The sequence below is a fragment of the Schistocerca cancellata genome, chromosome 5 (assembly GCF_023864275.1).
Source record: "Schistocerca cancellata isolate TAMUIC-IGC-003103 chromosome 5, iqSchCanc2.1, whole genome shotgun sequence".
NCBI classification, from domain to species: Eukaryota; Metazoa; Arthropoda; class Insecta; order Orthoptera; family Acrididae; genus Schistocerca; species Schistocerca cancellata.
In genome coordinates this window covers 585,542,669-585,569,492 of record NC_064630.1, presented here as the reverse complement: position 1 = coordinate 585,569,492, position 26,824 = coordinate 585,542,669, and positions in this window count along the sequence as shown.

Here is a 26,824-nt window from a genome sequence, read left to right as displayed (position 1 = left end):
AATCATAAAAGAAGGTTGTATACCTGGAAGAATCCTGGAGATACTAAAAGGTATCAGATAGATTATATAATGGTAAGACAGAGATTTGGGAACCAGGTTTTAAATTGTAAGACATTTCCTGGGGCAGATGTGGATTCTGACCACAATCTATTGGTTATGAACTGCAGATTGAAACTGAAGAAACTGCAAAAAGGTGGGAATTTAAGGAGATGGGACCTGGATAAACTGAAAGAACCAGAGGTTGTAGAGAGTTTCAGGGAGAGCATAAGGGAACAATTGACAGGAATGGGGGAAAGAAATACAGTAGAAGAAGAATGGGTAGCTCTGAGGGATGAAGTAGTGAAGGCAGCAGACGATCAAGTAGGTAAAAAGACGCGGGCTAATAGAAATCCTTGGGTAACAGAAGAAATATTGAATTTAATTGATGAAAGGAGAAAATATAAAAATGCAGTAAATGAAGCAGGCAAAAAGGAATACAAACGTCTCCAAAATGATATCGACAGGAAGTGCAAAATGGCTAAGCAGGGATGGCTAGAGGACAAATGTAAGGATGTAGAGGCTTGTCTCACTAGGGGTAAGATAGATACTGCCTACAGGAAAATTAAAGAGACCTTTGGAGAGAAGAGAACCACTTGTATGAATTTAAAGAGCTCAGATGGAAACCCAGTTCTAAGCAAAGAAGGGAAGGCAGAAAGGTGGAAGGAGTATATAGAGGGTTTATACAAGGGCGATGTACTTGAGGACAATATTATGGGAATGGAAGAGGATGTAGATGAAGACGAAATGGGAGATAAGATACTGCGTGAAGAGTTTGACAGAGCACTGAAAGACCTGAGTCGAAACAAGGCCCCGGGAGTAGACAACATTCCATTTGAACTACTGATGGCCTCGGGAGAGCCAGTCATGACAAAACTCTACCATCTGGTGAGCACGATGTATGAGACAGGCGAAATACCCTCAGACTTCAAGAAGAATATAATAATTCCAATTCCAAAGAAAGCAGGTGTTGACAGATGTGAAAATTACCGAACTATCCGTTTAATAAGTCACAGTTGCAAAATAATAACGCGAATTCTTTACAGACGAATGGAAAAACTGGTAGAAGCCGACCTCGGGGAAGATCAGTTTGGATTCCGTAGAAATGTTGGAACACGTGAGGCAATACTGACCTTACGACTTATCTTAGAAGAAAGATTAAGAAAAGGCAAACCTACGTTTCTAGCATTTGTAGACTTAGAGAAAGCTTTTGACAATGTTAACTGGAATACTCTCTTTCAAATTCTGAAGGTGGCAGGGGTAAAATACAGGGAGCGAAAGTCTATTTACAGTTTGTACAGAAACCAGATGGCAGTTATAAGAGTCGAGGGGCATGAAAGGGAAGCAGTGGTTGGGAAGGGAGTAAGACAGGGTTGTAGCCTCTCCACGATGTTATTCAATTTGTATATTAAGCAAGCAGTAAAGGAAACAAAAGAAAAATTCGGAGTAGGTATTAAAATTCATGGAGAAGAAGTAAAAACTTTGAGGTTCGCCGATGATATTGTAATTCTGTCAGAGACAGCAAAGGACTTGGAAGAGCAGTTGAACGGAATGGACAGTGTCTTGAAAGGAGGATATAAGATGAACATCAACAAAAGCAAAACGAGGATAATGGAATGTAGTCAAATTAAGTCGGGTGATGCTGAGGGAATTAGATTAGGAAATGAGACACTTAAAGTAGTAAAGGAGTTTTGCTATTTAGGGAGTAAAATAACCGATGATGGTCGAAGTAGAGAGGATATAAAATGTAGACTGGCAATGGCAAGGAAAGCGTTTCTCAAGAAGAGGAATTTGTTAACATCGAGTATAGATTTAAGTGTCAGGAAGTCGTTTCTGAAAGTATTTGTATGGAGTGTAGCCATGTATGGAAGTGAAACATGGACGATAACTAGTTTGGACAAGAAGAGAATAGAAGCTTTCGAAATGTGGTGCTACAGAAGAATGCTGAAGATAAGGTGGGTAGATCATGTAACTAATGAGGAGGTATTGAATAGGATTGGGGAGAAGAGAAGTTTGTGGCACAACTTGACTAGAAGAAGGGATCGGTTGGTAGGACATGTTTTGAGGCATCAAGGGATCACAAATTTAGCATTGGAGGGCAGTGTGGAGGGTAAAAATCGTAGAGGGAGACCAAGAGATGAATACACTAAGCAGATTCAGAAGGATGTAGGTTGCAGTAGATACTGGGAGATGAAGAAGCTTGCACAGGATAGAGTAGCATGGAGAGCTGCATCAAACCAGTCTCGGGACTGAAGACCACAACAACAACAACATGTTGTATGTAAATGGATGTAACTAATAAAAATTCACCCTTAGAGTTTTTTAAAAAAATTAATAAAATGTTAATCAGGCCCAACAGATCCGGTTACTGTATCTTAGGAATCTTTCAATATGACAATAAATTTGACAGAAATAAATTTAACTCCAAAGAATGATTATATGAAAAGAGGAAAATTTTAAATTAGGGCAGGGCCTGGAGGCCCGGCTTACAACTAGCTTCAGTAGCCTTGAGTTTCCCAAAAAAAAAAAAAAAAAAAAAAAAAAAAAAATCAATAATATTAGTTCCTCTTATGATAATAGTCAGCTGATGTCTCTACATTCGTTTATAATTTCTTGTAAATCATAGCTGGTGGCTGGCAGGCACACCGCTCCTCTCAACCTCTCGCTTCAGACCTACTACTGACTCGCTTCACTTCTCGCTTACTACTGACTTCCTACGAACGCTGAAGTGCGGTCTTTCCCGCCAACAATGCTTTCTGGTGCAGATAATCCCTGCTACCATTACAAAACATATCAGTGCGGGGTCTTTCCCGCTCTTTTTTTAAAATGTATCCATACGCGGTGTCTCCCGCCCTTTTTAAAATTATATCAATGTGCGGTCTCTCCTGACAACAATACTTTGGTGCAGACATTCCCTGCTACCACAATTATTTCCAACATGACAAATATTAATTATTCCTACTTAATCCTATTAATAAAATATAAACATCATTCATAAATTGTGGTTTCACAATAGACAATAGAAATATACATGTCTTACAATATTTGTACGTCATCGATGTGCACGCAGAGAGAGCAAGTTATATTACTGTTAACAATCTTTGGTCTTGTCGTGGCACAGTCTTTGCCTCTGCGCAGTCTGATACATTCATATTTCAAGTGTGGTAGGTGATGGATACGTGGCGTACATGTGTGTTTTCTGCACCATGCATCCTAGGGTTAAGGAAGAAGCGACATAAGCCGCTGCTTAAGGCGCGAAGCTCAGAGAGGTGCTACAGCCACAACGACTGTCGACTTTAAGATCCCTATACAGTTCTATCACGATTAGTAGTGGTTGCTTGGGGCGCCAAGCTCAGAGGGGCACCCAAGTGCAACATTTGTATACCATGAGTATCACAATTAGCAGCGAAAACTGCTGAATGAGTAAAAATGTACTGTGGAAAAGCAGGGACGGGGAGAGCGCCATATGGTAAGTAGCTTCTGTGGAATGTTCTCGAATCGGCACTGTGAAACCCCATTCCAGCTTCTCGTATAGCATCTACAGGGTGATTATAATTAAATTTAAACTTTCAAATCACTGGTCAGAATGACGTCAAATTGCAATGGAATATTATCGGAGAAGGGGGAAAACGTATGGCAGAAGAAAAATAAATAGTTACAAAATGTAGCAATAGATGGCGCTGTAAGCATCATAATTTAACTGTGGTCGACTACGAATGACAAATGAATCGTACAACAATGCCTAAGGTGTACGTTTGACTCAATGTGCATGGGTATACAGGTGTGATACTGTTAGTTATGTAAGCCCTTCCGCCATGGCAATGACATATCACATCAGATGGGAAACATCTGTTTTTAGTTGTCCTGAGGCAAAAAACCGCATAAAAAGTATCAATCAAAATAAAATCGAATTATTAATTTCCGTGTAACTGGCACAGAACATGTTCAATAAGCCGTCCACCGGTTTCTGCAACAAGCTGAAATCGAGAAACAGCATGTTCCACAACTGATCAAAGTGTTTCTGGGGTCACGTTCAGAATGTGTTGTGACAATGCGTGCCTTCAATGCAGCTAAGTTTGCCATCGGAACACAAAACACAACATCTTTCAGATAGCCCCACAGCTAGAGGTCACACGGATTAGGATCAGGCGATTGGGACGGCCAGACCGTAGGGAAATGGCGACTGAAAGTCTAGTATTTCCGAAATGGCGCTTCAGCAGCTGCTTAACTGAGTCTGCAATGTGCGGAGGTGCGCCGTCTTGCATAAAAATGATCCCATCCACACATCCACGCTGTTGGAGGTCTGGAATGACGTGCAGAAGGCACTCATAGCGCTTACCAGTGACGGTACAGGTAACAGGAGGGGAAGCACCTGTCTCTTCGGAGAAATATGGCCATATGATAAATTATACCATAAACCCGCACCACTCAGTGACCTTTTCAGGATGGAGTGGTTCTGGTTGATTTGCGTGTGGATTTTCCGAAGCCCACATTCCACAGTTCTGTGTATTGACGTATCCTGTCAGATGGAAGTGTGCTTCGTCTGTCCACAAAATCATCCACGGCCAATCACTGTCCACTTCCATGCGAGCAAGAAATTCCAAAGCAAAGGTCTTTCATGCTGGGAGGTCAACAGGAAGCAACTCGTGCACATGGATAGTTTTGAATGGATAGCAAAGAAGGACGTTTCGTAGGATTTTACGCACGGTGCTCACGGGTATGTGCAATGTTCGGGAAATTCTCCGAGCACTACACGCCTGCACACCACCACTCGTCTCCTTCTGCATTGCTGTGGCCACTGCCTCCATTGACATCGAATCAACTCGTTTCATCCCTCTACCAAGTTGCACACCAAAATAACCCGTCTTTTCGAATTTACGAATCATTTTCTCCAGACCCGCGGCAGCCGTTGGACCAACCTTTTTTTCAAAACCTTCAGCGTCCGGAACTTCTGCAGAGCGACGTGTGCACAGTCATCATTCTTGTAATACAGCTTTACAAGCAGAGCGGGGTCCTGCATTGACAGTCATGGCGAACATCACAGACGCGATAGGACGAAAAGCGCATGACAGTCGTTTTCATTTACATATTCTGACACATGTCTCTTGCTCAATTTTCAGACTATTTTTTTCTTCTGCCGTAAGTTTTCCCCCTTCTCCGATAATATTTCGTTGCAATTTGACGTCATTCTGACCAGTGGTGTTATTCCTACAGCGTTTTGAAAGTTTAACTTTAATTATAATCACCCTGTACATCTCTATCTGTACCCTGCAAACCATCGTGAGGTGCATGGCAGAAGTTTCGTACCGCTGTACCAGTTATTAGGGTTTCTTCCTGTTCCATTCACGTTCAGAGTGCGGGAAGAATGATTGAAGGTCTCTGTGCGTGCAGTAATTGTTCTAATCTTATCCCCACGACCCCTGTTTCAGCCTTAGAGTAATCACTTAAAACCGGTTCTTGAAACTTCGTTAATAGACCTTCTCGTGATAGTTTACATCTGTCTTCAAGAGTCTGCCAGTTCAGTTCCTTCAGTAGCTCGGTGACACTCTCCCACGGATTAAATAAACCTGTGGCTGTTCGTGCTGCCCTTGTCTGTATACGTTCAATAGCGCCTGTCAGTGGTATTTGGTATGAGTGCCAAACACTTAAGAGCAATATTCTAGTATGGGTCACGCGAGTAATTTGTAAGCAATCTCTTTAGTGGACTGATTGCACTTCCCCATCATTCAACCAATAAACAGAAGTCTACCAACTGCATTACCCTTGACTGAACTTATGTGATCATTCAATTTCATAGTCCTACAAAGTGTTACACCCAGTATGTATGAGTTGGCCAATTCCAACAATGACTCACTGATATTGCAGTCATAGGATACTACGTTACTTCGTTTTGTGAAGTGCAAAGTTTTACATTTCTGAACATTTAAAGCAAGTTGCCAATCTCTGCACCACGTTGAAATCTTATCAAGCTCTGGTTGAATATTTATTCAGCTTCTCTCAGATACTACATCATCTGCAAAAAGCCTGATTTTTACTATTAATATTGTCTGCAAGGTCATTAATATACAACATTAACAGAGTATCCTTTATATATTGTTATCTGTTCCCTTGAAACCGAGGGAATGTATCAAGTTTGCCTTGTTCATATAGTCGTACAGGTTCACAGACAACACGGGATAATGACCAGACCGCGGATTTTCATGCACTACCAAGTTGTAAAACATGCATGTACGTATTCATACAGTATCATATCATTAAACAAGCACAATGCGGTACCAGAACAATACAAATACGCGGTATAAAAAAAAAAGGCTCTGAGCACTATGGGACTTAACTTCTGAGGTCATCTGTCCCCTAGAACTTAGAACTACTTAAACCTAACTAACCGAAGGACATCACACATACCCATCCATGCCCGAGGCAGGATTCGAATCTGCGACCATAGCGGTCGCACGGTTCCAGACTGTAGCGACTAGAACCGCTCGGCCACCTCGGCCGGCTACGCGGTATCAAAATCAGTTTTATAATTACACCTTTTTTCTTCTAAAGAAAAACACAACAGTCGACTCTCCTAATTTTCTTCACTTTGGCTCTTGCGTTTATCGGACAAAACCCTTTTTTACCTCGAAATTGACATTTCTGCGTCCCGAGAAGTGAAAAGTACATACTTGAGTAAATAAATTTCGGCCCAAGTCAGCTCAAGTTAAAAGTCTTTTATAATTTTACCACAAAATGTTTTTGTCAACTTCATAAACTCAGAATCAGGATTATATCCGATAATTTGGTTCATCTTATTTTTTGCTGCAACATCCCTCCATAGGAAGATAGTATAGATTTTTTAACCACCTCAGTAATTATCATAGATTCCAGAAGTTACATTTGCCTTCCAACCTCGTCATTGCTGCAGGCAAACGCGCAGAATTTGATTTGGTATAAATCGGGGTTTTCTTCGAATCTGTTTTCGTGAATGCCACTTCAGCAAGCTGCTTTAGTGGCTTCGAAAGCGTCTGCTGCCCACAGGCGGAAGAAAAACAATTACGCGGCAGTAACTTGCTGATTTTCAAAAGGATGCAGCAAACAGATGTTAACCTCAATATATTTGCGGGAATTTGCGCTGTCTTACCCATGACCACAGTGAAAGATGGCAACATTTATCCAGGTACCCCATCTGCTTAAAGTAGGTGGTAGTTCAAAGCTAAATCTAACAGTAAAGTTAGATGTGACAACATGGGCAGGTGCTTTCAAAAATGTCTTCAGTAGGAAAAGGAGTCAGCATAATGTATGACTTAATTAGTGGAGTTGTAGAAACCAAACGTTTGTATTTTATATGCGAGTCAGCATCGCTTACCAGCAATAGGACCCTATTTTATTTATATTTACTTGCACGAAGTACAGGAAGCTCGTAAAGTCTCGATCCATTTCTAAGAAATAATTGACGGATTTACGTAATACATAAGTATAATCAATTTGTATGGTAACGTTGGCCAATTGTTTTTTCCAGGACAATCAAGGTGAATGCTTACGATAGAACAACTCGTGGCTATCGTTAGTGCGCGATTACACGGTTTATCTTATCTGGAGGTGCGACAGGTGTACACTCAGAAATTTCACTAGACAGAACCAAAAAGAGCAAATTTATCAATAAGTTCCAAGAAACTGGAAATGTTACCGACGAATCTCGCTCTGGGAGACCTCCTGTAACACAACAATCCGTTCAGTGAATCAGAGAGGCAATCGAAAGAAGCGCGAATGCATCACCTCGACGCCTAAACAACGAGTCAGATGTGCCAAAAACAACAATTTCGAAAGTTACACACATTATGCTATACAAAAAAGCGAACCACATTCAGGTGCTTCACAAATTATACCACAAAGATTACGCAGCTCGCCAAGCTGTGTGTAACGATTTGAAAGAAACAGCACACAGCGAACAATTTGTGGATCACTTTTTTTTTTTTTTACTTATGCAGCTACATTTGATATCTGAGGAAAGGTTAACATAGGTAACTGCCGCATATGGAATAAGGAGCCAGTTCACGATGTCACTCACGCAGTTCCTGGAACCACAGCTTCAACAAGAAGACAATGCTGACGCTTTTGCCTTCGAACAGTATGGGGCATCCTAAGTTTGCTCTCAAGTAAGGGAGCCCCTAAATCAAAGATTCGCCAACAGATTGACAGACGTAGGTTCAACAAGACTAGCCATCACTTTCATCTAATTTGACATCCTTGGGTATACAGAACAGAGATAAAGGATCTCCGTGATCTTAGTGTTCGAATGGAACGTGTACATAGGCTGTTTCACAAAATATGCTTCATAATGTATTCAGGTCTGCTCTGCAACAATGCTTCGAATCCGACGGACGTCATGCTGAAGTGTGATAAAAATGTATACCCAGATTGACAATAAACACAAATGAGCATTATGCCAATGCATCCTTTATTTCGTAGAAATGGATCGACACTTTATGACCACCCTGTACGTTGACGTCTACTGACATCCAGCGACCCAAACCGTGACGCTTCAACTCACTAAGAAGTGAGGCTGCAACAAAATTCGCGAAATTACTAGTGTTCAGCACTTTTGGCGAAATTCGTAAGAAAAAAACATCAGTAAAAAGTTCTTTCGGGGAAGTTATTGCGATATGTGCACTGAGACTGGAAAAAATATGTAATATGCATTATAAATAACTAAATTCATGTAGTTATATTGATGAAATCTTCGAAGTATGTATTTACTCCTCACATGACCAAAAGATACATGCAACATGCATTCACATGAAAATCTGCGGTCTATTAAGCGCCCACTTCTTTGCTCTGGATGCATATTTAAGTAAAATATGGATTGTGGTTGCAGTTAGTACTTTATGTGTGTCTAGAGAGAGAACTCAAGTTTCAATAAGTTATTTATCGAAACGCATAGCAATGTCTGATTACCGTGCTGGAGGCGTTTAGTTTTTTGTGATATCAGCAGTGTTGTAAGAGTGACAACAGAGTGGCGGGCAAAACTTAAGAAAGAAACTCTCGTATGATACAAAGGTCGTTCAAAAAATTTTGCACAGTCGTCTCTAGTTTTTTTATTTTTTGCAGGAGGAGAATGATTTTTTTTGTGAACATACATTTAGCTATAAGTTGGTATATAAAAGTATTTTCCTTTATTTGCAGGTGAGCCATAATGGACCGTGAAGTAGATGTCGGGTTGCGACAACGGTCGGTGATGGAATTCCTCTTCAAGACCGGCAATGACTCTGCCACTTTGATTCACAGGAAGTTGTTCCCTGTTTATGGGGAGGACACAGTGGATCGCAGCAGTATCCAGCGGTGGTTTCAGAGGTTTAAAGAAGGTGATTTCTCTCTACTGGACAATCGACGATGCGGTAGGCGATCGACGGCAGTGAGTGATGTGAATAAGGAGACCATTGACTTTTTGGAACCTGGCTCCACAGTTAACCGGGACCGCTACTGTTTGTCTTTGGACAAGCTGCGACGTGCCATTAAGACTCACAGACCACAGCTTGAGGCTCAGCTCATCAGAATACACCGCGACAATGCCAAACCCCATGCAGCCCTCACGACGCAGGAGAAAATCAGGAAAACGAGTTGGAAAATTGTTCCTCATCGTCCCTACAATCCGCACTTGCCTCCGTCTGATTTTTATCTCCTTGGTCATCTGAAGGCCTACCTGTGCGGCAAAACATCTGATAGTGAGAAAGACCTTATTTCCTGCCGAGCGGTCTAGTGCGCTGCAGTCTGGACTGTGCGGCTGGTCCCGGCAGAGGTTCGAGTCCTCCCTCGGGCATGGGTGTGTGCGTGTTTGTCCTTAAAATACTTTAGGTTAAGTAGTGTGTAAGCTTAGGGACTGATGACCTTAGCAGTTAAGTCCCATAAGATTTCACACACATTTGAACTTTTTTTTCCTGTGTCTAGCGATAGTGTGAAAGTCAATCTCCAGAATTTTACCAAAGTGCATTTACATCATGGAAAAAACGTTGGACCAGATGCGTCACAGCTGATGGAGGCTACATTGAGTAGGCTCGATGTATAGCTAAATGTTCCAAGTATGTTCACAAAGAAATTTCATTCTCCTCCTGCAAAAATTAAAAAAATTAGAGACGACTGTGCAAAACTTTTTGAACGTCCTTGGTATGTCACCGCCAAGTAACATAGATCGTTGGAACTTGAAATGCGCGTGGAAATAACTGCTACAGAATAGTACAGAAGGTAACTGAAACAAATACTCAATGAGACGAACAGAAATGACACTTATATTGAAAGACAATAATTGGACTGAAGTCAGTGTAATTTATGAAGGTCCCCTGAACATCAAAACGGACTGAACATGGTCCTTAATAGGTTGTGTGATCACAACGGGCGACAGTAGGTTCTCTGCAAGATGCTCTCTCGTTGGCTACCAAGGTTCTTGTGACAGGACATTTCATTCCTCCACCTGCGCGGCTGCCAAGTGCTGGATGATCGTTGGTGCATGTGGTCGTGCTGCAGTACGTCTGTCCAACGCATCTCATACGTGTTCGATAGGATTTAAGTCGGGGGAACGGGCAGGGCAGTTCATCCACCGAATAGCCTCTCGTTTCAAAAGCTCCCCCACCTGCACTGTTCAGTGCGATCGGGTATTGTCATCCATAAAAGCGAAGCCGAGGCCGAATGTACCTCTGAAAAGATGAACGTGGGAAACAGTACAGTCCGCAATAACGCTGGTAGGTGAATGTGTCGTGTTCAAAGATTTGCACGTGCCCAAGCAACATTATGCCTTCTCACACCGTAACACCTGGACCACCAAAACTATCACGGTCGACAACGTTCCTGGGCGCATTTCATATTCTCGTACGGCAGGAGGTGTGAACACGTAATATACCTAGGAACACTGTCGACCATGGTCGTTTTGGTGCCCCAGGTGTTACGGAGTGTGGACGCATAATGTTGCTTGAGCGTACTGACCTGCAAATCGTAGAATGCGGTACACTCACCGGTCAACAGCCCTGTCTTCACTTTTATGAATTACAGTGTGTAACTGTATCGAACTGTGTGGGTGGAGGAGCCCTTGGAATAGGAGGATACCCAGCGAACGGACTGGCTTGCTTGTTCCGCCGGCTGAAATCTCATCGAGCACTTCTGTGATTGCGTTGTGGACACATACTGCAGCAGGCCCACATGCACCAGAGACCATCCAGCAATTATCAACGTAACTGGCGGAGGAATGGAACGCCCTGCCACAAGAACTCCCTGCCAACCTTGCAGCCAGCACCTTGCAGAGGATGCACTGCCGTCTGTGGCGATCACACGTTCTTTTAAGAACCATGTATCGTCTTTTGTAATATCCAAGAGTTCATTCTAAATCACGTTGGCTTCAGTATAATTATTGTCTTTGAATAAAAGTCCCATTTCTGATCTCATTGCGTATTTGTTTCAGTCACATTCCGTCCTGTACTGTTGCAGTTCTTTCTATGTATGGTCCAAGTTTCATCGAGTTGTGTTACCTGACACTGACACATCACGCAAAAGTCACTATCATCCTTAAGTTTTTCGTAACAATGTGCAGTACTGGCCATTAAAATTGCTACACCACGAAGATGACGTGCTACAGACGCGAAATTTAACCGACAGCAAGATGATGCTGTGATACGCAAATGATTAGCTTTTCAGAGCATTCACACAAGGTGGCGACACCTACAACGTGCTGACATGAGAAAAGTTTCCAACCGATTTCTCATACACAAACAGCAGTTGACCGGCGTTGCCTGGTGAAACGTTGTTGTGATACCTCGTGTAAGGAGGAGAAATGCGTACCATCACGTTTCCGACTTTGATAAAGGTAGGATTGTAGCCCATCGCGATTGCGGTTTATCGTATCGCGACATTGCTGCTCGCGTTGGTCGAGATCCAATGACTGTTAGCAGAATATGGAAACGGTGGGTTCAGGAGGGTAATACGGAACACCGTGCTGGATCCCAACGGCCTCGTATCACTAGCATTCGAGATGACAGGCATATTATCCGCATGGCTTGAACGGATCGTGCATCCTCGTCTCGATCCCGAAGTCAACAGATGCGGACGTTTCCAAGACAACAACCATCTGCACGAACAGTTCGACGACGTTTACAGCAGCATGGACTATCAGCTCGGAGACCATGGCTGCAGTTACCCTTGACGCTGCATCGCAGACAGGAGCGCCTGCGATGGTGTACTCAACGACGAACCTGGGTGCACGAATGGCAAAACGTCATTTTTTCGGATAAATCCAGGTTCTCTTTACAGCATCATGATGGTCGCATCCGTGTTTGGCGACATCGCGGTGAACGCACGTTGGAAGCGTGTATTCGTCATCGTCATCACCCAGCGTGATGGTATGGGGCGCCATTGGTTTCACGTCTCGGTCACCTCTTGTTCGCATTGACGGCACTTTGAACAGTGGACGTTACATTTCAGATGTGTTACGACCCGTGGCTCTACCCTTCATTCGATCCCTGCGAAACCCCACATTTTAGCAGGATAATGCACGACCGCATGTTGCAGGTCCCGTACGGGCCTTTCTGGATACAGAAAATGTTCGACTGCAGCCCTGGCCAGCACATTCTCCAGATCTCTCACCAATTGAAAACGTCTGGTCAATGGTGGCCGAGCAACTGATTCATCACAATACGCCAGTCGCTACTCTTGATGAACTGTGGTATCGTGTTGAAGCTGCTTGGTCAGCTGTACATGTACACGCCATCCAAGCTCTGTTTGACTCAATGCCCAGGCGTATCAAGGCCGTTATTACGGCCAGAGGTGGTTGTGATGGGTACTGATTTCTCAGGATCTATGCCCCCAAATTGCGTGAAAATGTAATCGCATGTCAGTTCTAGTATAATATATTTGTACAATGAATAAAAAAAAAATGTTCAAATGTGTGTGAAATCTTATGGGACTTAACTGCTAAGGTCATCAGTCCCTAAGCTTACACACTACTTAAACTAAATTATCCTAAGGACGAACACACACACCCATGCCCGAGGGAGGACTCGAACCTCCGCCGGGATCAGCCGCACCGTCCATGACTGCAGCGCCGAAGACCGCTCGGCAAATCCCGCGCGGCAATGAATACCCGTTTATCATCTGCTTTTCTTCTTGGTGTAGCAATTTTAATGGCCAGTAGTGTATAATATTTCAGCTCTGTAGGAGGCCAACCAGAATGTGGTATAAATAAAGGAGTTTGATGGAAAAACACTCCAATTAATAATCGATGAAAGCACCAGTAAGTACGAAACAGAAACATTAGAGGAATGAGGTACTCCGCAGTCCTACGCTGCTGGAAAGGTACATCTACATCTACATACATACTCCACAAGCCATCGTATGGTATGTAGCGGAGGGTACCCTGTACCACTACTAGTCCTGTTCCACTCGCAAATACAACGAGGGAGAATCGACTGTCTGTATGCCTCCATTCGAGCCCAGTACTCAACAATGGGTCTTGTTTGTGTCCTATAGGGCGCAGCCCCGAATCCTCCCGCGGTCTGAAAAATGGTACCGAATCCTCCCAAGCCCGCAAGGGTTGAAAAACGATGGGACCGAATCCTCCCGTTTGAAACAGGTAGCAGTTCTAAATGTTATGAATACTCCAAGAAGGTAAAGGAAAGCATATGAAGTTACAGTAGAACATGTAAAAAATTTCCCGTGTATCGTGACTTGTATGTTTAAAAGTTTTATGTTTTATCTTATTGAGATAAAGTCCAGCCGGCACAGCGCCAGCGAGCAAGTCCCGCTCAAGGTCCGGCGCAAACCGTGCATAAGTGAATCAATATTTTTTGTTTAAAACATGGAAGGGGTAGAGGAAGGAGATAAGGAACATGGCAGAGATAATTATATTATTGTCTATAGTACAACATACAGCGTGTCAGTTTGAGAGGATTCGGTCCTGTTACCTGCTTGCCTACCTGGTTTCGGGAGAATTCGGGGCTGCGCTCGTCCTATACAGGGTGTTACAAAAAGGTACGGCCTAACTTTCAGGAAACATTCCTCACACTCAAATAAAGAAAAGATGTTATGTGGACATGTGTCCGGAAATGCTTAATTTCCATGTTAGAGCTCATTTTAGTTTCGTCAGTATGTACTGTACTTCCTCGATTCACCGCCAGTTGGCCCAATTGAAGTAAGGTAATGTTGACTTCTGTGCTTCTGTTGACATGCGACTCATTGCTCTACAGTACTAGCAGTAAGCACATCAATACGTAGCATCAACAGGTTAGTGTCCATCACGAACGTGGTTTTGCAGTCAGTGCAATGTTTACAAATGCGGAGTTGGCAGATGCCCATTTGATGTATGGATTAGCACGGGGCAATAGCCGTGGCGCGGTACGTTTGTATCGAGACAGATTTCCAGAACGGAGGTGTCCCGACTTGAAGACGTTCGAAGCAATTGATCGGCGTCTTAGGGAGCACGGAACATTCCAGCCTATGACTCGCGACTGGGGAAGACCTAGAACGACGAGGACACCTGCAATGGACGAGGCAATTCTTCGTGCAGTTGACGATAACCCTAATGTCAGCGTCAGAGAAGTTGCTGCTGTACAAGGTAACGTTGACCACGGCACTGTATGGAGAGTGCTACGGGAGAACCAGTTGTTTCCGTACCATGTACAGCGTGTGCAGGCAGTATCAGCAGCTGATTGGCCTCCACGGGTACACTTCTGCGAATGGTTCATCTGACAATGTGTCAATCCTCATTTCAGTGCAAATGTTCTCTTTATGGGTGAGGCTTCATTCCAACGTGATCAAATTGTAAATTTTCACAATCAACATGTGTGGGCTGACGAGAATCCGCACGCAATTGTGCAATCACGTCATCAACACAGATTTTCTGTGAACTTATGGGCAGGCATTGTTGGTGATGTCTTGATTGGGCCCCATGTTCTTCCACCTACGCTCAATGGAGCACGTTATCATGATTTCATACGGGATACTCTACCTGTGCTGCTAGAACATGTGCCTTTACAAGTACGCCACAACATGTGGTTCATGCACGATGGAGCTCCTGCACATTTCAGTCTAAGTGTTCGTACGCTTCTCAACAACAGATTCGGTGACCGATGGATTGGTAGAGGCGGACCAATTCCATGGCCTCCACGCTCTCCTGACCTCAACCCTCTTGACTTTCACTTATGGGGGCATTTGAAAACTCTTGTCTACGCAACCCCGGTACCAAATGTAGAGACTCTTCGTGCTCGTATTGTGGACGGCTGTGATACAATACGCCATTCTCCAGGGCTGCATGAGCGCATCAGGGATTCCATGCGACGGAGGGTGGATGCATGTATCCTCGCTAACGGAGGACATTTTGAACATTTCCTGTAACAAAGTGTTTGAAGTTACGCTGGTACGTTCTGTTGCTGTGTGTTTCCATTCCATGATTAATGTGATTTGAAGAGAAGTAATAAAATGAGCTCTAACATGGAAAGTAAGCGTTTCCGGACACATGTCCACATAACATATTTTCTTTCTTTGTGTGTGAGGAATGTTTCCTGAAAGTTTGGCCATACCTTTTTGTAACACCCTGTATATGGTCTCCTTTGCTTATGAACCACACGGTCTTAAATCCTCCCAATAAACCGAGGTTGAGCATTCGCCTTCTCTACTACAGCCGTTACATTCTCATGACATTTCATATTGCTTTGCAGTGTTTACGCCTAGATGTTTATTGACGTGACTGTGTCAGGCAGCACACTACTAATACTGTATCAGAGCATTACCGGTTTGTTTTTCCTATTTATCTGCATTAACTTACCTATTTTATACAGTTAGAGCTAGTTGCCATTGATCACACCAACTCGATGTTTTGTTTAAATCATCTTGTATCCTCTTGTATCCACTCAGCGACAAGTGCAAGAAAATTCTGGATTCTGAGAAGTTACATAGATAGCGGGATCGCTCACTGTCGTGTCCTTGCGAACGTTTAGCCAAGGGGTTATGAGGGGGGAGGGGGTTGCCTGGGGGGGTGGGGAAGGGATGCGGCGGGGCGCTGGCTATAGGACGGAAGAGTTGTAGACACTTGTGAGAAGCGACACTTGTGAGAAACTGGAATGTGGGGATACTGCTGGCTGGAGCTTTTGAACGTTCCATCGACAAAGAACGAATTGCAGTCTGTTAAACACGTTTTTCCCCTTTCGCTGGCGAACACCACTATCCTAGCCGGCTGGAGTGGCCGTGCGGTTCTAGGCGCTACGGTCTGGAGCCGAGCGACCGCTACGGTCGCAGGTTCGAATCCTGCCTCGGGCATGTGTGTGTGTGATGTCCTTAGGTTAGTTAGGTTTAATTAGTTCTAAGTTCTAGGCGACTGATGACCTCAGAAGTTAAGTCGCATAGTGCTCAGAGCCATTTGAACCATTTTTGAACCAATATCCTATCATTTGGTCCTCTGTCGTCATCCGCAAGTAAAAATTTGTTCCCATCATTCATTAGCAAATAATGTTCTTGCAGAAATATTCCTGCAGCATCGGTCGGATCTTGTGTAGATCCAATGATTTTTTGCCTGTTGCGTTGCAGTGATCGTTTTGCACTCCTGTGTGACGGCAGTGATGTGACGGTGTCGTATCCTTGATTGAACAGCGGCCCTACTTTTTAGGCGTAAACAGAGGAAACTGAACTGTTCATTTCTTTTGCACGCCTTTTGGCGTTTGCCATGTGTTTTCGCACTTCATTAGCTGTGAAGTCCGGAATACATGTGTGGCTGCCTTCGCCTAAAACTAAGTTGGTTCTGGTGGATAGTCTTCCTTTACAGTTCTTGTTTACGTACCGCCAATAACTAATACCTTCATTGTTCGTATATTCCACTATATACTGGTAACCGTTATAAATCACTAGAGGCTTCCCTTTCGTTGTCGTAGTGAATTCCATCTTTACAACATCAGTACTGAACTGCAGTGCGCTACAGTTTTGGTGTCCACAGCAGAACTGAACTGCGGTGCACCACCTGTTTGGTGTCCCTGTAGACCGCCCGCTACCTGTTCGGCCTGGTCTCCTCACAAATGTCGCTCCTCACAACTGTCGCTCCCAACCCTGGACGGAACACGTACCCCAAACAAAAGCTCCGGCTCTCCCGAGTGTTAGTGAAAAGGGGCTGACCTGGCTATAGACTTGGGTGCAGACGCCCTAATTTATCGCCTTTAGGAAACAGACAACGCTCGTATTCATTCGACTCCAGAGCTTGGTCGGCACGTAGTGTGGACCCCTTAAAATATTTCCAGGCATAGAGGTGATCAATGTTACTAGTGGGAGGGAGACGAACACAGGGGGAAATCCTTGTGGAGTTGTTTCAGAATCGCGAAGTCCCTGCCAACAACGAAGACAGTGTGAGTTGCAGTACCCAGTGCTAGCATTCCACAGAAATGCAGAGAGGTGGAAATCATTGACGGTGAAAGTTACTGGGAAGGCAATAATCGTCAAGGCATCTTTTGTTTGGTTGGAATTACCACTAGATGCAGATATTACTTTGTTTCTACACAGAAGAATACAAAATAACTCGTGTATCACTTGTATTACAGATACGAGTCATAAAAGGAAAATGTGTGAAGTGTAATAGGGGTGCTAGAAACGTGCAGCAACCGAACGACATAGTAGTGACACTTGATCTGAATCATGTCTTATCACTCAACATGTAAGTATCTTCCTGCCACGTACTAAAATTTCAAGTGCTGCCCTCCCCCTTTCCCCCTCTTTGCGTTTTCAGAGATCAAGGTCCCATCTGTTCCCCACCACGCATAACTCACTATCCTTTAAGGGATACATCAAGGATGTACTTACCTGAAGGGTTAGATAAAGCCAAACCATACAAAATATACAAAGGAGATTATACTGTTATTTTGACAACTTCGAGTCAAGTTTTTTATGGAAACTGCAATATTTCTTTTGGATAACCTCGAAAAGACACGTGTAGTTGTTGTGATATATCAGTGTTAGAAGAAAAAGTACTAAGACTACTGGCAAAGAAGCCGAAGCATCATTAGCACGGGATCTATTTTAAAGGGAGAAGGAAAGAAAAGAATATTTGGTGAGAAGCGCGAAGTTTTATTCAATCAAGAAACTGTCGTAAACAATCCAGAAAACTTAGAGAAATTGAGGCAGTTACTGCCTGCTTCTAATATAACCACATTTTACGTATACTATCTTCGTCAATTAAAGTTCATATCTTTTTTAATACACACGTCTTGTCAGACTCCACCTCAGTATTTTACACGCATAATGAAAGGGTCGTGCTGAAGGAGGCAGATGACTTTTGCTGGATGCTTAAACACTTCTTTGAAAATATTCTCAACCCAAGAGTAAAACACGTCCTTCCTTTTTTTGTGACGCATGCCTGGGCCAGAATAAGAATTTCACAGTTATGCATTTTCTGCACTGGAAAATTCATACGCTGAAACGATCTGCAACTGTAAAAGTGGTTTTCCTTATAAGAGGCCCATCTTACGTGGAGGGAGACAAGGATATGAGTTCTGTCAATGCAAAATCTTACACCAAAGCATGTGATGGCTTGAGGAACGTCATCAGAAATAGCAGGGTCAAATCATCACCTTTCCCTGACACCAACTGTGCTGTAGACGTCAAATTTGGAACTTGGACAGAGGGTTTATGTTAAAAGCTGCCCTATGGCTACACTACCAATTACAATTTTAAGAGTTGACTAAAGGAAGCAAGGTTCGTGTTTCACAAGGCAAATGACTTTGGAAGCTATTTGAAAGCAGTCTTTGTTGGGAATCAAGACACAGAAAACAAGATATTAAGAATGCCTAACAACCAAAGTGACCCAAAATTAGTGAGAGAACGTCACAATGGGAAACTGCCCCTTAAACTCGCAAAATTGAAGGGTCTAATTCATTTAAAAAAGTTCTTGACCAATTCCGATTCTCAAGCATCCTACGATTCACTGGTTCCTGCCATTGGTTTGGCCAAAGGAAACGAAGAAGACATCGACTATGCAGTGCACGCATTATTATAGCCCCCAGTATTTTAAAATAAAAATTATTTTGTACTGCATTTCTGGATCTTGTTTTCTCAACGTCTCCCACACACTTGAATCGCTTCTTCTTCATTCTCTTTTGTAAATGCCTTGTACCAACTATGGTCGAGTTTTCTACATATCGAGTTGGGTTTTCAGTGCCTTTGCATTTATTAGATAATCTTGGAAATTGAGATTCTCTGTGCACATTGTGAAACACTGTTGTCTTTTCCAATAAATCCATACCTTTCGATATGTATGTGGTAATATTTTGTAGCTTCCTGCTGACAACAGTAATATGGAGTAATACATCATACCGTATCACCACTGCATAAAGGAACGTGAAATCACGGATAAGGTTTGCCAAACTGCCAGCCCCATGTGCATTCTGTCCATATTTTCGTCTTCGGTGTTTCAGCTAGTGCATCACAGACCTCGCCTATGTCATACTTAAAGAGAGACGACTGTGTTAATACTACTTTCCCACCCTGTTCTTCTCAGTGGCTTCAACATTATTGGAGATACATGCCCTTTCAGGACTGTCCAGAGTCGAACAGGGCGAGGCATTTAGAAATATTTTTGGAAATATCTGGAAAACTACAAATCAGATTAAAGAAAGGTTGTATTAAAAGTTGTTCGTCTGGAAGGACGATATTCAGTGACATCAAACTTGATTCCCCTGCCCCACCCCCAGGGGGCGGGAGGGATTCATGTTTAAATCTTAAACAGGAACGACAAATTTTTATTGCGGATTCGAAATCTTCGGGAAAAAATACGTTACTTTTATATTTAACATTTCTTTCGGTGCGTGACAGTTGGCGCTTTAATCGACAAAAATCAAAATGGATTTAATGTCGTTGAAAAATAATATTATCTCAGAAAATATACATCAGAATAGGAACCCAGGAGATTAGAAAGGCATCTGTTCCAAAAACCTGTAATGAAAAACCTGTTTTTATAGCAAAATAACTTGCTTCTCCATAACATAATACATTACTTGGTGCACACTGTTGGTGCAATTTCTTTCACAGATATCGCTGAAATGGAAAGTATTTGGAACAATTCATCGATAAACAAACCAACAGACGTTCAATGTACTCTGTTCGTGTAGTGTAGACGAGTGCTATAACATTTTTTCCACAGCAAGATGAACATGGTGTGTGTAGGCTCTGATGCAGTTGTAGAAGTGCGAAGAAATGCTGTGTAATCAAAACAAATGTTCAATATCACAATAAAAGTATGTAAGAGGCCTCATGGAAAAGTATTACATAGTGAAGATATGCAGGTGCCAAATCTAAATGGGGTATCCATATTCTTTAAGAGTGTTTCCATCACTGAAGTTAAGAGTTTGAAATCAGATAATGACATTTGGGTAAAGTTACTAATAGTGTCATCCACTGTGTCAAATAATATGTACTGCATTAGTCTGTTTCCACTTTGTATATGTTGGCGAAACAACTCTCTCACCCAGCAACGCAGAATGTACTTCTGGTTTTGGCTTATTACTATTTTGGATTACATTATATATCAGAATGAAGGCACCCTTTGTCTGAGTACTATTCTTGCTGTTCAGGAGTGGGGAACTGACATCAACACACGATCACAGCGAACATAACTCAATGGTAATGTGGATAATTTTTTCAATAAATTAAAGTAACAGACGTTCTAGATAAAGTCTCAAGTACAAAAGTCAACCTGATTTTGTGTGGAGACATAAACAAAAACAAGAATGTCATAAATGGAACTACACTGAAGCGCCAAAGGAACTGGTATAGGCATGCGTATTCAAATACAGAGATATGCGACAGGCAGAATACGGCGCTGAGGTCGGTAACCCATATATAAGACAACAAGTGTTTGGCGTAGTTGTTAGATCGGTTACTGCTGTTACAATGGCAGGTTATCAAGATTTAAATGAGTTTGAACCTGGAGTTATAGTCAGCGCATGACCGATTGCACGCAGCATCTCTGAGGCAGCGATGAAGTGATATTTTCCCTTACGACCATTTCACGAGTGTACCGTGAATATCAGCAATTCGGTAAAACATCAGATATTCGACATCGCTGCGCCCGGAAAAAGATCCTGCAAGAACGAGACCAACGGCGACTGAAGAGAATCGTTCAGCTTGACAGAAGTGCAACCCTTTTGCAAATTGCTGCAGATTTCAGTGCTCGGCCAAGTGTCAGCGTCCGAACCATTCAACAAAACATTATCCATATGGGCTTTTGGAGCCAAAGGTCCACTTACGTACCCTTGATCTCTGCACGACACAAAGCTTTACGCCTCGCCTGAGCCCGTCAGCACCGAGAGAAGAAGAGGAAGAGATTACTGTTTAACATCCCGTCGACAACGAGGTCATTAGAGACGGAGCACAAGCTCGGTTTAGGGAAGGATGGGGAAGGAAATCGGCCGTGCTCTTTCTAAGGCACCATCCCGGCATTTGCCTGAAGCGATTTAGGGATATCACGGAAAACCAAAATCAGGATGGCCGGACGCGGGATTGAACCGTCGTCCTCCCGAATGCGAGTCCAGTGTGCTGGCCACTGCGCCACCTCGCTCGATGTCAGCACTGACATTGGGCTGTTGATGACTGGAAACATGTCGTCTGCTCGGACGAGTCTCGTTCAAATTGTATCAAGTGGATGAATGTGTACAGGTATGGAGACAACCTCACGTATCTATGGACCCTGCATATCAGCAGGGGACTGTTCAAGCTGATGGAGGCTCTGTAATGATGTGGGACGTGTGCAGTTGGAGTGATATGGGACTCCTGATACGTCTAGATACAACTCTGACGGTGACACGTACGTAAGTATTCTGGCTGATAACCTGCATTCATACATATCCACTGTGCATTCCGACGGACTTGTGCAATTCCAGCAGAACAATGCAACACCTGACATGTCCGGAACTGCTACAGAGTGGCTCCAGGAACACTCTTCTGGGTTTAAACACTTCCACTGTCCACCAGACTCCCCAGATATGAACATTACTGAGCGTATCTGGTTGCCTGCTGTTCAGAAGACATCTCCGTCCCCTCGTACTCTTGCGGATTTATGGACAGCCCTGCAGGATTCATGGTGTCAGTTACCTCCAGCACTACTTCAGACATTAATTGATTTCATGCCAAGGATTGTAGTGTCACTTCTGCGCGCTCGTGGTTGCACTACACGATATTAGGCAGGTGTACCAGTTTCTTTGGCTCTTCAGTGTGGTAGCACCCTCATAAAAATCCTTGAGAGTTTTTAAATATCCTGTTAGTTAATAAGGGTTAGAGTGTACGCAGAATAACGTGTTCAGTAGATGCTCTGTCAGCAGGCCAAATATGGGGAGAATAGAACTGATGAGGGTTGCAGGCAGGCGGTCAGCGCACCGTAGGGGAAACGCCTAGCGCTGGAGGGGAAGTGGCATTCTAAACTGAAGCCCATGCTCACACTTTTTGTAAATATTAAGTGGATTCTCCACGGCCACACTTGCAAGGTGACCATCCACTGTCACCGGTGCTTTGATTAGTACGGCATTTAAAGAGAATTCAGAAACGATGGAACTGAGAACAAGCAAGATCAATAGTTTATGAAAAAGCTCATTCTCAGAACAAAAATTAAAGTGTAATGTCTTCACTTGCGTTTGTCAAAAACCTACAGCATTTCTTGTTTCACCAGCTATCGATGACCCTTAGAAATTATATTATTTTGTCGAAAATGTTTGTAGTTAGTGGAACAATACAGTAGATAATGAAGTTTTGCATAATAACCATATGGTAAATACTCTCCTCTTTGCATACTATCATTTGTCAAAATCTCGTTCTGGTATCTCAAACTGTTTATGAAATATGAGGAATGCAATGGATATTTCATTCTGGCTTTATTGCTGGCACACAGGAGCTACATAAGACCAATTTTGTGGTGACAGGGTGATTTCACCCAAGTCTAAAGAAAAATTTAATAGGTTAGTTAAATTTCTTACATAATCATTGAAAACTTTTTCGAATTTCACGTAGTGTCTTACTTAATTGCAAATACCACAATAACTATGACCATTAACGAAATGATGGGTACGCCTTCATCATACTGACATATAAAGCTATAAGTAATGCAAAAATGAATTTTTTTAAAACTAGTAGTTTCTGTAAAATTGTTTCAAAGATTGCAGGGCGTGTGCCTCGATTGAGTCATCGCAGTATGTCGCTAATCGGCCGAAGGCCACCGGTTTGGACGAAAACTGATCACTGTGCATTGCCACCGTATCCTCGTATCCTGTGAGGATTTTACTACACACATCAAAAAAAGTTTTGCATCACATCGGTTCCAAGAGTTTCTGAACCTGTACAGAAAATTGGAATAGAGATCAACATAAACACCATTTCCGACCTTTTTATTGCTCATGAAAATCACACATTGCATGTTTTACCACCATACAGCAAGACCTTCAGTGGTGGTGATCCAGATTTATGTAAACACTGGCACCTTTAATGCCCAGTAGCATGCCCTCTTGCATTGATGCATTCCTGTATTCGTCATGGCGTACTATCCACAAGCTCATAAAGGCACTGTTGGTACAGATTATCCCACTCCTCAACGGCGATTTGGCGTAGATCCCTCAGTGTGGTTGATGGGTCATGTAGTCCATAAAGAGCCCTTTCCAATTTGTCCCAGGCATGTTCGATAGGGTACATATCTGGAGATCATGCTGACCACTCTAATCGAGCGATGTCATTATCCTGAAGGAAGTCATTCACAAGATGTGCACAATGGGGGTGCGAATCGTCGTCCATGAAGACGAATGCCTCGCCAGTATGCTGCCGATATGGTTGCACTATCGATCGGAGGATGACATTCACGTATCATACAGCCATTACAGTGCCTTCCACGACCACTGGCGGCGTACGGTAGCTCCACATAACGCCAACCCAAAACAGCAGGGAACTTTCACCTTGCTGCACTCGCTGGACGGTGTGTCTAAGGCGTTCAGCCTTACTGGGTTGTCTCCAAATACGTCTCCAACGATTGTCTGGTTGCACGCATATGTGACACTCATCGGTGAAGAGAACTTGATGACAATCCTGAGCAGTCCATATGGCATGTTGTTGGGCCCATTTGTTCTGCACTGCATGGTGTCGTGGTTGCAAAGATGGGAATCGCCATGGACGTCGGGAGTGAAGTTGCGCATCATGCAGCGTGTTGCACACAGATTGAGTCATAACACGACGTCCTGTGGCTGCACGAAAACCATTAGTCAACATAGTGGCGTTGCTGTCATGGTTCCTCCGATCCATACTCCGTAGGTAGCAGTCATCCACTGCAGTAGTAGTCCTTGGGCGGCCTGAGCGAAGCATGTCATCAACAGTTCCTGTCTCTCTAGTTCGCCTCCATGTCCGAACAACATCGCTTTAGTTCACTCCGAGACGCCTCGACACTTCTCTTGTGGAGAGCTCTTCCTGGCACAAAGTAACAATGCGGACGCGATCAAACCGCGGTATTGACCGTCTAGGCATTGTTGAACTACAGACAACACGAACCGTGTACCTCCTTCCTGGTGGAATGACTGGAACTGATCGACTGTCAGAGTCAGACCCCCCTCCATCTAATAGGCGCTGCTCATGCATGGTTGTTTACATTTTTGGGCGGGTTTAGTGACAGCTCTTGAACAGTCGAAGGGACTGTGTCTGTGATACAATATCCACAGTCAGCATCTATCTTCAGGAGTTCTTGGAACTGGGGTGATGCAAAACTTTTTTTGATGTGTGTATTAAGTTGGTGCATAAGTTCGCAATGCTTTTGTTTTTCATGCTGGTGTTATGTTTGCAATGGGTTTAATTACCAATTGTCATTTTGTATTTATAGTTCACTGTTGCTGTTTGACTTTACTAATTGTCATTTTGATATAGTGAGTGGTACTGTGGACGCTAGAGAATAGACTGCCAAGTGGAGAAATCGGAACGTTTCCGGCATACTCTTCTATTTGAATTCAACAGAGCGGTGACAGCAGCGGTGGCAACCGGAAACGTTTACGCCGTGTATGGGATAATGCCATTGCACAGAGCACAGCAGGAAAACGGTTTTCTAGTTTTAAGGACAATTGTTTTGGCATTCGTGGTACTCCACATTCAGGAAGGCCTTTGGGGTTGGATGAAGATCATTTAAACCACTGATTCCCAACCTGCGGGTAATTACCCCCTTAGGGTAAAATACAATAATTCTGAGTGCTAGAAACAAAAGGGTGGAACTGTGTTTCGGTCACAAAACTAAATTGTTTTTAAAACATTACTATATTATCACTGTTCCGTAAGACTGTTCTGCTGATTAATAAGTTGCCAATAACTACATTTCTTCAAATACTAGCATCAACTCATTGAAATGTTGTGGGGGTAGAACTTGTTAAATCAGTATATGAAAAACTTTCTCACATAGTCCACCAACTACACACATACTTGGTACCACGCATCTACGACAGTAAAATTGATCACATACATCACATATGCTTGAAAGTATCGTGAAAATGCATTTTCTCCAAACTGTAGGTAGTTCCCACAGCAAAATCGAAATTGCTTCGTTAATTAATTCGCTTCAAGAAACAAACTAATTCACAGCACAACAGTAACTGTGAAATGACTTCTATACTGCTGTAGGCACGACACTGTTTTTATTAGTATTATTAATATTAGTTAGTAGTAGTAGCAGTGGTCAGACACTAAGCATTGGCAGCATGAAGTCCTCCAATTTCTGCCAGTTCGGAAGAAAGATGTCCAGTAATCAAGTGATTTTACGAACATTAGACCTAAGTACAAGGTGTTTCAAAATGAATAGACGGGTTTTAACTCCTTGTAGCATTCAAATGAAAGAGCAACTCAAACAATTTTTCTTACCCCAGTGTTCAATCTGAGCACCATTCGTCACCCATTGAGTCGATAGGCAAGTTCTTCTGAAACCTTGATCAGTGCATCTGTAGTAATGTTGCAACAATGCTGTTTCTAAAGTTGGGAAGATCAGTTTGGTAGCTGAAGAACATACACTTGGTCCTTTACGAACCCGCAAATGTAAAGATCACATGGGGTCAGATCGTGTGTGAACATGGAGGTTACACAAAATGAGTTCTCTCATCCAACTTCTTGTGGCCAATTCAGTGATCAGATACAATTGCATACTTATTTATGCCAGTGAGGTAGCACACCATATTGCTCCAAATTGAAGCTCCTTTGTTGAGCTTCCTCCAATTGAGGGAAGAACCGTAGTTGTAGCGTTTCAAGTTACAGTTGCTTCGCTGAAAAATAAAGACCCATGAACTTTCTGCCAGAGTATGGCACAAAAAACATTCAATTTTGGAGTCTCTTTGCAACTGTACTATCTCAAGAGGATTTGCTGACCCCCAGCAAACATTATTTTTTGACACATTTCCACTTAGGTGAAATGTTGATACATCGCTGAGGACAGCACTGCCCAGAGAATCTTCATCCTCACACAGCAACATTTCGTTTGTACAGTTGGCTCGTAACCTGTAGGGTCTGTAGGATTTAGAATTGAAATTACTAATTCACAACTAGCATTCTGAAATGATTTTCTGTAGCTACAAATGAAACACTCTCAGCCATTCAACACGTTCTTCAGTCACTCTTGTGCACAAGTATACAAACAAAACGTTCGAGTTGCTCTTTCACTTGATGTACTATTTACAATTGTAATTTGAATGTAATAAAAGCTACAAAGATTTAAAACCCGTATATTCACTGTGAAACGTCCTGTTTAGTGCACATATTTTAATTTCGTTGATATTGAATTATGACGCAGGGTGTGGGTGAACCT